The sequence below is a fragment of the Choloepus didactylus genome, chromosome 20, assembly GCF_015220235.1.
Source record: "Choloepus didactylus isolate mChoDid1 chromosome 20, mChoDid1.pri, whole genome shotgun sequence".
In the NCBI taxonomy this organism is placed as follows: Eukaryota; Metazoa; Chordata; class Mammalia; order Pilosa; family Megalonychidae; genus Choloepus; species Choloepus didactylus.
Window position 1 is genome coordinate 15,274,892 of NC_051326.1, and position 14,580 is coordinate 15,289,471.

At 46.9% G+C, this 14,580-nt stretch overlaps 1 protein-coding gene across 2 annotated transcripts in view; it reads left to right on the forward strand.

Moving 5' to 3' along the window:
• Positions 1–14,580, forward strand: part of DPYSL5 (dihydropyrimidinase like 5) — a 101,101-nt gene that overhangs the window by 44,291 nt on the left and 42,230 nt on the right. The window lies entirely within an intron of this gene.

A 14,580-nucleotide genomic window follows, 5' to 3' on the forward strand; every position in this document is an offset into this window, starting at 1 on the left:
ACTCAGGAGCTCCAGGCCAAGTAGCTGTCCTGGAGGTGACACAAAAAGGGTGGCATTTATACCTGTTTTGCTGATTGCATCTCTTACCCACATGCCCATGCAGGGAACTGATTTTTATGCTTTTATGTCAGGTGATGGAGGCTGTGCTAGAATCCTAGGGCGACTGTAACAAAGGACCACAAATGGGGTGGCTTAAAACAACAGAAATTTATTTTCTCACAGGTCTGGAAGCTAGAAGGTCCCCAAAAAAGGTGCCAGAGGGCCCTACTCCCTCTGCAGCCTGGGCAGGGAGCATCCTTCCTCGCCACCTCCTAGCTTCCGCCAGCTTCTGCCGTCCTTGGCGCTCCTTGGCGTGCAGCTGCAGGCCTTCAGTCCCTGCTTCCGTGGCCGTGGGTCTGTGCCCAGATTCCCCTCTTCCTATAAGGACAAGAGTCATGCTGGGTGAGGTTCTGCCTGAATCCAGTTCGGCCTCATCTTCACTGATCACATCTTCAAAGATCCTGTTCCCAATTGTCACAGTCCCAGGACTGGGCTAAGACTTGAACATCTCTCTTCAAGGGACACAGTTCAACCCTAGCAGAGGCCTGGAGGAAAAAGAGGAGTCGCTGGTGCCTGTTATCATGTGTGGGTGGGATGGGGGGGGGGGTTGGTCTAATGCACTCTTGAAGGTATACCAAGCTAAATTAAATCCCCCCAAATTGTGGAAAAGACAGATGCCTCCTTTAAACAATTTTAATGGCAGAAATTATGAAATAGACATAGCTGGCTCTTTTCTATTCTCTCCTAGTCTGTCCATCATTTTTGAAAACAGCCTTGAAAAATATTGGTGGTAGGTTCTGCTTTCAGAGTGTTATCCTGAACATTTAGCAGTTACTAAACTGGGCATGAGCTACTGTGTGTTCTTGAAGGCAAAATACAAAAAATCATACCCGTGAAACAAATGAACTAGAAGAAAATTACATTTTGCCAAAAGAGTCATGAATGGGTTCCTTTATGTCTGTTTTTCGGAAACCTCTCATTTCTGTCCTCTCTCTGCATTGTGATGATCTGTTATGGCCTCTCCCTGGACGGCAGAGTGTGGGCAAGGCCTGGCCGTATTCCCCAACTGTCCCAGAGCCTGCACCAACCTGGCACTGGAGCAGCTACTCAGTTAACATTTGCTGTTGCTTGTCTGTGTGGGTCCCTGCACCATAAAGGATTTTTGGACTACAGAACTGACTCCGCGACTACAGAACTGAATCCGCGTCTCGAGGCACACAAGTCCTGATGGGCAGCAGCCTCTTGTACTGTCTGATTTGCAAAGGGTTTGGCCTCTGATGTCCTTGATGAAAGGGGTTCACCAGTTTCTGGCCCGGTGGCTGCAGTCCTTTGTTCTCCTTTGGCCCACAGGTTCAAACACCCAAAGGCCCCGTGCCCTAAAATCCCACCTCTGCTCTCCCTGGGGTTCTCAGGGAAACCCCTACCTATGCTCAGGGCTCTCCCCAGGGGACCATCTTTTGGGGGGTCAGTTGCTCCTACTGCTTGGCAACACAGCTCTGTGGACTGGTCCACCCCAGGCATATGCCCTGAGGTCTTCAAAGACACTGCTTCTCCCCACTCCAGAACCTCGTAGGGGTTGGCCCAGACCATGTGGAGGTGAGGGTGCTCCCAGCCTAATCCTCTGGGGTCTGGGCCGCACCTGCCCACCCAGCGGAGCCCAAGGAAGAGACGCTTCAGTAGGACCTCCCCCACCCCCACTTTCTCCTCTGAGACTCCCCCAGGCCCTGAAGCTGGGGCTTCGCTGGTGGAGTGGGGAGCACCTTCCTCCAAAACTCTGGTCTCTGCCTTCTAATATCATAGACTGTTGGGTTGTCTGTGTGTGCTTTTTTTTAAGTAACAGCTTTCTTGAGATGTAATTCACATACCGTTAAAATCATCTATTGAAAGTGTACAGTTCAATGGTTTTTGCTGTATTCACCCTAGATTGGTTTTGACCATCTTTTCCTTTATAAAAATATCAAGCATTTTGTACCCTTGAGTTGGCTTCTTTTGCTCAGCATTATTTTCGTGAATCCCAGGCATGCTGTTGCCTGTTGCAGTTCATTTGCCCTTCCTGTTTTGTAGTATCCTGTTGCGTGGACTACCACGCTGTGTTTATCCAGCTAGGATCCGGGGGCAGAGGGTGTTGGCCAGGAGGGGCGATTGCAAACACAGTGGCTGGGAACATTCTCGGCTCTCTCTTTTGGCCAATGTGTGCACACATATCTGTTGAGCAGCTCCCGGAAGTGGCACTGCTGGGTCTTAGGGTAGACACATAGGCTCAGCTTCAGCAGATACTGCCAGTTTTCCAAACTGGTTGCAACAGTGTATACAGGCCTACCTCAGAGATACCACAGGCTGGGTTCCAGGCCACTGATAAAGCAAATATCACAGTGAAGCCAGTCACACGAATGTTTGGTTTCCCAGTGTATATACCTATTAAGTGTGCAATAGCATTATGTCTAAAAGAAACAATGTACATACCTTAATTAAAATGTGACACAGAAACACAAAGCGAGCACATGCTGTTGGAAAAATGGCACCAATAGACACACTCGATGCAGGGTTGCCACCAACCTTCGACTGCTAACGAACGCAATGTCTGCAGGAGCACAATAAAGTGAAGGGCAAGAAAACGAGGAGTGCCTGAACTCCCAGTGGTACTGTAAGAGAGCCAGACATTTAACGTCATCCCAGCTCTGATGACCATCAGCCTGCATCATGCCCACTGAAAAACATGCTGGGCATTGACTACAAGCTGTCCCTTGCTGGCTCCTGCTCCCACTCGGGAGGTCATTGGTCCAGGGCTGGCCACCACGCTGTCCCTCCACTGTGCACCAGCCCCTCGGAGGACAGCCTGGTCTTCTGTGTCTTACTTCCACATCATCATCAGCCAAGACCTCCTCAGCCAGGAGTGATGGGTTTTCCCCTGCGAGCCTTCTGCTCTTCATGGCCCTTTGTAAAGGTCTGCACACGGATGTCTGCAAGGTCATGGTGACTGATCTTTTCCAGCCTTCTATGTGGGGTGGGGCAGATGCCACTGCAAAACCCTGAAAGGCCCCAGCTCTTCCAGTTCCACAGACTTAGACTCCCTCTGGCACACACAGTCCATGTCAGGCCCTACTTCTGGGGAATTTAAGGGGTCACAGGCCCTGAGCCACCATGGCTGCTGACCCCCTGTTTTACCCAGCCTCGAAGCCGGGTTGTGCTTTGTCCTTGTGCCCCGGCACTGACCTTGAGCTTCTGCGTCAGGGATGCAGCCCCTGGCCCCCTGCAGTATTCCTGCCTCAGGCCCCCATCCTCCCAGGACCTGGCTTCCAGCCCTTGGGTAGCTCTCCCTTCTATGCCTGGGCTTCTCCTCTGCATTGTTGCTCCTAGAGCTGAAATCTTTGGATTCCTCATTGCTCCAGTTCCTGAAAATCTCCTGGGGAGAGAAAATGCTCTGTTGAAATGTTGATCCAGGGGACCAGTGCATTTAATAATTCACACCACCAGTGGCAGAGTCTGCACAACCCGATAGGCACCCATGACCTATTTTTTTTTTTAAATCTTCATTTTATTGAGATATATTCACATACCACACAGTCATACAAAACAAATCATACATTCGATTGTTCACAGTACCATCACATAGTTGTACATTCATCACCTAAATCAATCCCTGACACCTTCATTAGCACACACACAAAAATAACAAGAATAATAATTAAAGTGAAAAAGAGCAGTTGAAGTAAAAAAGAACACTGGGTACCTTACCTTTGTATGTTTGTCTGTTTGTTTCCTTCCCCTATTTTTCTACTCATCCAACCATAAACTAGACAAAGTGGAGTGTGGTCCTTATGGCTTTCCCAATCCCATTGTCACCCCTCATAAGCTACATTTTTATACAATTGTCTTCGAGATTCCTGGGTTCTGGGTTGTAGTTTGATAGTTTCAGGTATTTATCACCAGCTACCCCAATTCTTTAGAACCCAAAAAGGGTTGTCTATATTGTGTGTAAGAGTGTCCACCACAGTGAACTCTCGGCTCATTTTGGAATCTCTCTGCCACTGAAGCTTATTTCATTTCCTTTCACATCCCCCTTTTGGACCCATGACCTATTTTGTGCAGTCCAAGGAAGTTAGCAGTGGATTCCCTTTGTAACAGAATAATAATCCCAAGACAAAGCTCCCTGGGGTGATTAGCCAGGGAGAGAGAGCTATCAAGTTGCATCTTTTTATTCTTGTCAGACAGATCCATGGGGCCTTGAACCCTGCACCCCCTAAGCTATTGTGGGTTTGTCAGTTTGTTAGCAGCAGCCGGGGCAGGCAAAACAAAACAGTTGAAAGCCAGGCTTTTCCAGCAGCATCTGGGTCTTCATTGTACTTGGTCTACAGGGGTTTCTCTCTAGCACTCCTGGAGCAGAGGCTCCTCTTGCAGAGGCCGTGGCAGGCTTTACCTGGCTCCCCTGGCTCCCAGCACAGCCAGGCGACTCGATCCCCCTCCCTGCCCCCTGCACCCTCTTCCCCAGGCCCCCCAACCTGAGACCCCACCCTCTCTGGCCCAGGATCACCAGAGACCTCTATTCCCAGGAGGTTCCAGGACCATCTGCTCATTAACCATTTAGACCCCATCCAAGAAGGAGGTTTTCTCCCGTGGTGGGGCAGGAGGAGGTAGCCCTGGTACATCCAGTGTAGTAACCCTCTAGGCTTGCAGCTGGGTCATGGGGTCCATTTTAAAATTATTATTAGAGAAATTTTAGGTTAAAAGACCCCCCCACACACACACACACACAGTTTTCCCTATTATTAACACTTTGCATTAGTGTGGTACCTTTGTTACAATTGATGAAAAATTTTATGGGTCCTTTATTATTTCTGCCTAATTTAACATAACAGGTGACATTTCTTTTCAACGTATCTAATTTTACATACTGAAAAATGGTGATGCAGTTTCTTGAGCTCTGTCCAGTGTTCTCAGTGGTCAGATGAGAATATTAGAATCATGGTTTTTAAACTACAGGCACCAGCCCCTTCACCAGACGTCAGTGGACATGTGTCATTTGATGGGGGGTAAGCACGTACCATTGAAAAACTCTTCCTACATGTCCTTTCTGCCTCCCTTCACTCCAAAAAACTATTAAGAACCACTGTTTAGGCCAATTGTTTTCAATCCTTGGGTGCGAATTACATTAACACCACTTGGGGAATTTTGAAAAGATGTCAGTGTCCAGGCTCACCCCCATTCTCTCTAGGGCTGGCCCCTCCCCTGTCGGCATCTGTCCTGAAGTGTCCTCAATGATTCTGACCACGGCAGGCAATGACTGAGGACCTTTCCAGACTGTTCTCCTCGGCACAGTGCCCCGGCCTTCAGCGGTGCACGCTGCTGATATCCGCGTCCCCTCTGAAATCTCGGGCCTACTTTGCCTTGCCCTTGTCAGTCTTATTTGTGTCCCTTTCTCCTCCTATTGAAGTTTCAGCATCCCATGGCTGGGCCACCAACCTCCAGCCTGGGGCCTAGAGCCCCTGTACATGCTAAGTTTCCCTGGCCCTGAGTTCTACCCTCTTATCCATAACCCCTCGCAATCCCCGGTGAGAGAGAAGCTGGCAGTGGCAGAGTGGAATCAAGCAGAAGTCCAGCTGGATCTGTTCCTCTTCTCTGAAGCCCCCACTAACTCAAAATTGGCATGATCAGGACTTCTGTTCTTATAGTCGGCCCACAGGGGAAGCCGGGCATACCCAGAGCATGCTTGGCCACCCTGGGGTCAGCCCAGGGGAAGTGGCTGGCAGGGGCCCAGGCGGACCCCCTTATCCCACCCCCAGTGGGGGTCCTGCCCTCCCCCCTGCACAGGATGGGACCAAATCTGGCCCTGAGATGGGACAGGAGAAGACGTAAAGTGCCCGGCCCTGCCAGCGTCCTTACCAAGGATCCCATTTATCCATTGGACAGACTGTTTTTGCCTCTGAAATTTGTGCTCTTGGAATTAACCCTTCAAATGCTGCTCACGTCCTTTCTTGTTTTCCTTTGACTCGGGTATTCTTTCGGCTTCTGTTTCATTCTCGCCAAAATGTCTTTCCAGTCCTTAAGCTCTACAAGAACCCTTCCTGCTTGTCAGGACCCAGATTCGTATGGTCTTGCTTATTAATTGATGTTCCCAGGTTATTTTTGTTCCTGTAAAAGCTGGAAGGCACCACAGGAATCTTCTTGTCCCACCTTACCGTTGGTTGGAGCCCTTCGAGGATGAACGAGTTGTTGCCGCAAGTCCCAGAAGTGGTTTGGATCCGAATGCAAGTCTCCCATCTGAGGTCCTTTCCCCCTTACCACTTAGGTCTCCTGAAACCCCACAGCTCACAGCCACCCCTTCCAGAGCCTGTGCCCTCTTGGTGGTCTGCACCCAAATAGGCTTGCCTGGGCCAGATGAGAGCATCTCAGAGCTGAAATGCAGCAGGAATTCTCTGCTCGACTCAGACGGTGGCTTTTTTAGGCTGCCACTCCCATCTGGACAAGTGATATCAACGACAGCACCTTGCAGCCAGAGTGTTTCCCATTTGTAAAGCAGTGATTGTATGAGGTAGGGCAGAAATCCATGCTCGTTTTGTGGGGGAACTTAAAAACGGCCGACCATGGAATCTTGGCTAAATGCATGGCCGGATCCAGGACTGGCTGTTAGCTCAGTACTCCTTCCTTATACCATGTTCTGGGTTGTTTTTCACTCACAACAGTATTAATATTCTTGGGCTTAAATTTGATTTGGAGAAAGGTTTTTTACTTAGCATATGTTCTTAAATATAATATCCTTTCAGATTCATTAACCCTAAGTTATCAGTGACGCTTTGGTCTCAAATCATGGGTTGTCTTCTCTTGGATAACCTAAAAAGTCGAGGTCACTGAACTATACTTCTCCCTGCTCCCCATGCCAAGCAATGCTGGACACACAGTAGGTGCTCGGGACATTTTGCTGAATCATCTTGGGACTGTTTCTACCATTATTTTATCTGCCAAATTTGGTGGCATCAGCAGAATATTAGACCATATCAGTGAGTTTTCTCAAACACTTGAAAGCAGCAGAGCCCTTTTGCAAACAAAATCTTAACCCCAAACCCCAGTACAAAAAAGAGGTGGAGACAGAGCCGCTGGGCAGCGAGGTCCTGGGGCCCAGGGCTGTCGCTGCCTCCCTTAAGGTGCCCCAGAGCAGCTGCCGAGGCCCCCCAAGGAACCCCAGGGCTCCTAGAGGCACAGTTTGTGCACGCCCAGAGGATGAGTATGACCCCCTTCCAGGCCTGCAGCCCGGTGAGCGGGGGGTGGTGGAGAGGGGACACTCTCCATCCCCGTCTCCATCTCCTCAGCCTCTCCCCCGACAGAGACCCCCCCCCTTCAGGAAGCTCCATGCCCCTCTGCTGTGGGGCTCAGGGCAGCTCCCGTGGGTCTCCCACTCTGCTGACACCTCCCAAGAGTAAGGCAGAAGGAAAACATCTCCAGGAAACTGCTGGGACACAGCCCTTCTCCCTATCTCTTTTTACTTTCCAACATCATTTCCTCCCCTACTGTACCCCAATACCAGGGCCAAAGCTCCCATCACTCTCTCCCAAAAGGAATGCAGGGGACAGGCTGGACAAGGTCACCCCTCTGCCCTGTAGGCTCGGTGGAACCTGAAGGCCCCAGGGTCTGGCCACCTCCTGCCCACCCTGGGGAGTGAATAGAGCACAGGCTCTGGGATCTGACCCATCCGGCTTCAGATCTGCAACTGACGAGCTGTGTGAGTTTCAGCAAATTGTGTGCCTCAGGAAGCTGTTCTGGAAAACGGAAACAAACGAGACCTCAAAAGGGTTGACATGAGTATTAAATGAGGTGATGCACGAAAAGTACCCCAGGCTGCGACGACCTGCCTCCACCCTGGGCCTGGTCTTCGCTCTGTCTTCTCTCTGTCTTCTGGTTCCTTGGGTTCCTTGAGAAGAGACCCACCCCCTTTGGCTTCACATCAAAATGGCTCAGCCGACTGTCCCGAGTGCTCCCAGGTGCTGTCTCTGTCACCCAGGCCTGTTCTTCCTGCTGGCCCACCGCCCTCTGGCTGGCTTCGCTGGTTGGGATTGGCCCAGCTGGTCCCCTCTGTTCGCCGCCTTCTGTGACTCACCCACAGTTGCCATAGAGCCCAGTGAGCATCTCAGGAAGTGATCGCCTCTCCCCAGCTATCTGGAGAATATCCCTGCCCCTGCCCCTCCCAGGGCTGCCTGGTCCCCTCCCAGGGGGTGTGTTAGTTTTTCTCTTCCTGCATAACAAATCACACAAATGTAGCAGCTTAAAATGACACCCACTGACCAGCTCCTAGTTCCGTGGGTTGGAAGTGTGGGCCCGCGGTGGCTAGGTCCTCTGCTCAGGGTCTCACCAGCCTCCCATCGAGGTGTCGGCCAGGCTGCATTCTCTCTCCAACAAGCTCATGAGGTTGTGACAGGTGTCAGCTCCTTGCAGCTGTAGAACTGAGGTCCCTATTTCCTTGCTGGCTGTCAGCCAGGAGCCACCCTCAGCTCCTAGAGGCCACCAGCTTCCCTTGCCACATGGCTCCCTCCATCTTCAAAGCCAACAGTGCAGGCTCTTCCTCACCTCAGGTCTCTCTCGTGCTTTGAATCTGTCTGACTTTGAATCTCTTTTGCCAAAAAGAGCTCTGTCCTTTGAAGGGTTCTCCTGTTTTGGTCTGGCCCACCAGGGATAATCTCCCCTTCTTAAAGTCAGCTGAGCCATGTAGCACAGAATCCCAGGAGTGAAAGCCCATTATGTTCCCAGGTTCCGTAGGCACTCAACAGGGGCTCATTTCAGAATTCTGCCTGCCACAGGGGATCACGTGCAAATACATGGTTATCCTATAAACATTCCATTCCACTGGCACATTTCCATTCCACTAACTTAAACTATTCAAACTTTTGAAAGACTCTGCATTTACATTTTTTATCAAAAATCACCTTTGCCACCTGTGCTGGTTTGGGTCTATCATGTCCCCTAGAAAAGCTATGTTCTTTTAATCCAATCTTGTGAGGACAGACCTATTGTGGGTGGGAACTTTGGGTTAGGTTGTTTCCATGGAGATGTGACCCACCCTATTGAGGGTGGGCCCTTTTGATTAGATTATTTCCAAGATTTGATAACACCCCTTCGAGGTAGGTCTTAATTTGTTTACTGGAGCCTTCTATGAGAAGATAAAAAGCAGAGACATTTTGAAGAAAGTTCGGAGGCACTTGGAGATGCAGACAGAAAGGTGTTTGGAGATGCTAAGCTAAGAAATGAAGCCCCGAGTCTGCACTAGAGAAGCTAAGGGAAGACCTCCAGACACTTAGAGAGAAATGCCCTGGGAGAACAAGCAAAGATGCAGAGCAGCTGAGAGAGAGAAGCTAAGAGAGACAGAAGCTCAGAGACATTTTGGAGAAAGCCATTTTTAAACCAGAACCCAGGAGCAAAGGATCAGCAGACACCAGCCACGTGCCTTCCCAGCTGACAGAGGTGTTCTGGACGCCTTCAGTGAAGGTATCCTCTTGTTGTTGCTTTAGTTTGGACACTTTTGTGGCCTTAGAACTGTAAAATTGTAACCTAATAAATCCCCTTTATAAGAGCCAAGACATCCATTTCTGGTATTTTGCATAACGGCAGCTTTAGCAAACCGAAACACCACCCTTCCTTCCCACGGCTCTCTATGCTCCAATCATATCACTGCTTGAGGACCTGCAAAGGCTCCCTGTTTTCTAAGGCACCTGGCTTTCCCCTCCTCACCCAGCCCTCATCCCCAGCTGCTCCCCCACATGTGCCCCAAACACCAGAAAGATGGTGTTCTCAGGACCACCTACCCATGAACGTTCCATGCTCCTTTCCACCATCCCATCCCCCTGCCCACAGAACCCCTCCTCCAAGGTTGTCCTCACTCATGTCACCTTCGTTCTCCAGCTGATTCAGCTCCAGGATCCCACTGTCTTCTCACAAACTGAAATTGCTTGTCATCCTGTGGTTTTCAGATCGTTTTCTAGGTTGTCTGACTCAGCTGGGCTGAAGACTCTAGACCATGAAATATGTGTAACCTGTGTCTCTCTGCAGAACCTGCGTAGCTCTCCACCTGCAGCAGACACTCCAGAGATAGGTGACCGTCAGCAGGGCATGGGGATTGTGGACAGGCTGCTCGAGTTTGAATTTCAGCTCCGCCACCTGTGTGGTTTGGGCAGGTTAATCTCTCTCCGTTCCTCAGTTTCCTCATCTGGAAAGTGGAGATGATAGTAGAGCTTTATGAGGGTCAAACGGGTTACTGTTTGTAAAGAACTTAAAATAGTACTTTGTGCTTTTCAAGCACCAGTGTTTTTTAAATAGGTCGTGTTACTCGAAAACCAACTCCTTGAAAATCCATTTGTTAAACTGTTAGACATCAAACAAGAACTAAAAGGCTGGATTCCATTTCTACTCTTAGGGCTGACCCTGTGTGTTTTAGATTTCAAACAGAGTATAATAGAATGGTGGTGAATTCTAGGCAGTGTTCTCTCTTCTCTGTGTCGTAAAAGGAGAAATGGCTAGTTATAAATGCCATAGGCATGAGGAGTTATTTAAAGATGTGTTGCTTCAGATCAGTTATGTGCTTAACAAAACTTTACTGGCAGTTTTCATTCTACATCTGTCTTAATTGGGGGACTGAAATGTAGGCCAGTTTGACCCTTCTTAGAACAAATGTAGGAATGGAGACCTATCATTTTTTTTATAAATTTTTGCATCTAGTCTTGGAAAAAGACCTCCATTGGTGACCGAGCAGCTCTTCAATCCCTAAAATAGTGTTTGCAAGGATTTTTCAATACAGAGAGGTTATTGTATTTAAAAACCTTTGGTTCAGAAGATAAAGAAGCACAACCTCCACTGGCTGGGCCCAAGCGTCTTGGAAACCTTTCATACCTCGTATAAGAAGTTCTGCATTTCCACTCTCATTCTCTGAGGTTTAAAAAAGAAAAAAAGGAAGAACAAAAATACTTCATGTACTATAAGTATCAGTGATTGAAAACTACATAGGATATCTGATGTATTTTTCTTCTTCCTTTTTTTCTTTGCCTGCATATTTTTTTTTTTTTTTCAAATATTTCAAGTAATGTTTGAACATGGCCTTATGGAAGCCCTCAGAAATCACAATCGAAAACTTTTGTTACCTCAAACCTGCTGAGCTTGTCTCTTAGGCTGAACATCAGACTCATATTTAGGAGATGGCTCATTAAGAGCTGGACGTGAGTAGACACCATCTCATGTCCCCTTGGTGGTTTCAGCCTCGTTTTTCCCCCAGGTTGACACTGCAGCCAATCACGTTTCTCTCCTTCTGACCCTTTCTTATTTCTGGTTAATTAAAAATTTGGAGCTATGATCCCCTAGCGTATAACCTGATTGGTCTCTGGAACAATGCATATCTCTGAGACACCTGAAACTCAGAGCTAGAGCTCAGCAGATATGAATGTTAGTATTAGTGCATACAGCCACTGTCAAAAAAAAAAAAAAAAGCTGAAAAAGAGCCCAGACTTCAATTAGTGATATGAATGAAGCAGGTCTGGTTAAGACCAGGGCAAGCCAGGCCAAAGGGTAAAGGTTGAAACTGATTGTGTTTTAAAACTTCAACTTTCATATGAGACCAAGGGAATAGATATCTATTTGGTACAGGATCTAAATTTTCTAAACGGTACAACTCTACAGTCGATTTGTTCAAACACCGCAATTGCATGGAACTTTGAATAGGAAGTGAGATACGGTAGGTTAGTATAGGCTGGAGTGAAATAGTGACACATCCTAGAGTAATAAAAAATACTCTAAATACATTAAAGCCTAAGAGGTGTTATCTATATAGTGCATAAGAATGTCCACCAGAGTGACTTCTCGACTCCATTTGGAATCTCTCAGCCACTGAAACTATTTCGTGGGCAGATAATAAAAAATATATTTACAGCCTCCCCCTCCCCAGCCCCGAGGATCTGGGGGAAGGTGCGGATGTGTTGGACATCCTCACCTGGACTGGTGTTGATGTTGTCACAAACATTGGGACTGGCGGTTTGATGTGCTGAGCCCTCGAGCATGGGACTTGCCCTTAGGAAGCTCATTACCACAAAGGAGGGTCTAAACTTGTATGTAATGGTGCCTAAGAGTCTCCCCCTGAGTACCTCTTTGTTGCTCAGATGTGGCCCTCTCTCTCTCTAACTGAGCCATCTCGACAGGCGAACTCACTGCCGTCCCCCCTACGTGGGACCCGACTCCCAGGGGTGTAAATCTCCCTGGCAACGCAGAGTATGACTCCCGGGGATGAATGTGGACCCGGCATCATGGGACTGAGAGTATCTTCTTGACCAAAAGGGGGATGCAAAATGAGACGAAATAGTTTTCAGTGGCTGAGAGATTCCAAATGGAGTCGAGAGGTCACTCTGGTGGACATTCCTTATGCACTATATAGGATAACACCTCTTAGGCTTTAATGTATTGGAATAGCTAGAAGTAAATACCTGAAACTACCAAACTCCAACCCAGCAGTCTGGACTCCTGAAGACAATTACATAATAATGTAGATTACAAGGGGTGACAGTGTGATTGTGAAGACCTTGTGGATCACACCCCCTTTATCTAGTGTATGGATGAGTGGAGGAATGGGGATAAAAACTAAAGGACAAATGGGGTGGGATGGGGGGATGATTTGGGTGTTCTTTTTTCACTTTTATTTTTTATTCTTGTTCTGGTTCTTTCTGATGTAAGGAAAATGTTCAGAGATAGATTGTGGTGATGAACGCATAACTATGTTATCATACTGTGGCCAGTGGATTGTATATCATGGATGATTGTGTGGTGTGTGAATGTATTTCAATAAAACTGAATTTAATAAAAACAAAACAAAACATGTACTTAAACCTAAAAAAAAAAAAAAATGGAGCTATAAGGATCCTTCATGACTATATGGAGATTAAACTGTAAGCCAACTATAGTAAGAATTTTCTCCCCAACCCAGTGTTTATCTCTTGTACCACACACACGTACACACACATGAACACATACATATACACACATACACACACATGAGCACACACACACAGAGACACACAAATACACACACATACTTAGAGATACATGAATCCAACCCCTAATCCATTAACTAATAATTTTGCTGTTTAGATTTAAATTCTTCATAGTATTCTCAGTTAATATTTTTAATTCAATTTTATTGTTATATATTCACATACCATACAGTCATCCAAAGTCTACAATCAATTGTTCACAGTACAATTATAAATTTGTGCATTCATCACAATTAATTTTTGAACATTTTCATTACTGCCAAAAAAAAAGAAAATTAAAGTAAAAAGAAGGTCCCAAACATCCCATCCCTCCTTCCCTCATTATTCATTTACTTTTTATCCCCATTTTTCTACTCATCTGTCCATACACTGGATAAAGGGAGTGGGAGCCACAAGGTTTTTACAATCACACGGTCACACAGTGTATGCTGTATAGTTATACAATTGTCTTCAAGAATCAAGTCTACTGGGTTGCAATTCAACAGTTTCAGGTATTTCCTTCTAGCTATTTTAATCCAATAAAGTCTAAAAAGGGATATCTGTGTAATGCATATGAATAATCTCCAGAATGTCCTCTCAGCTCCATTTGAAATCTCTCAGCGACTGAAACTTTATTTTGTTTCACCTCTCTTCCCCCTTTTGGTCAACAAGGCTTTCTCCAATCCTTGATGCCGGGTCCAGGTTCATCCCTGGGAGTCACGTCAGGAAGATTTACACCCCTGGGAGTCCTGTGCAACATAGCAGGGAGGGCAGTGAGTTGACTCGTAGAGTTGGCTTAGAGAGACAGGCCACATATGATCAACAAACAAGGTTCTCTGGGGTAATTCTTAGGCACACTTATAAGTAGGCTTAGCCTCTCCTTTGCAGTAATAAGCTTCATAAGGACAAGCCTCAAGAGCAAGGGCTCAGCCTTCTAAATTGGTAGTCCCCAGTGCTTGTGAGAATATCGGTAGTTCCCCAGGTGGGGAAGTTTAATATTTCCACATTTTTCCCCAGTCCCTCAAAGGGGCTTTGCAAGTGCATTTTTATTCTCTGCCCAAATTACTCTGGGATGTATCGGGGCTCCACACTAACCTGTACAAGCCAACCAGATGTCACTCCTTATTCAACGTTCCGTGTAATTATGGTGTTTGAATAAACTGACTATACAAGGTTGATTATATACTGTGCTACAGAAAATATAGATTTTACACCAAATAAACATCTCTTCCTTTGGTCTCACACAGAAGCTGAAGTTTTAAAATGCCATTCCTGATATAATCATATAGTTACGCATTCACCACCACAATCTATATGAGGACATTTCCATTTCTTCCATAAAGGAAGAGGAAGAGGAGAAAAAAGAAAGAAAATGATGACTAAAAAAAAAAAAGAAAAAGATAAAAGTACAATATAATACAATAAAAAGTTCAGACAACAACACTAATGCCAAAAGTTCCATACCCCTCCCTTATATCCCCCTCTTATAGACATTTAGCTTTGGTATATTGCCTTTGTTACAATTAATGGAAGCATATTAGAGTATTATTCT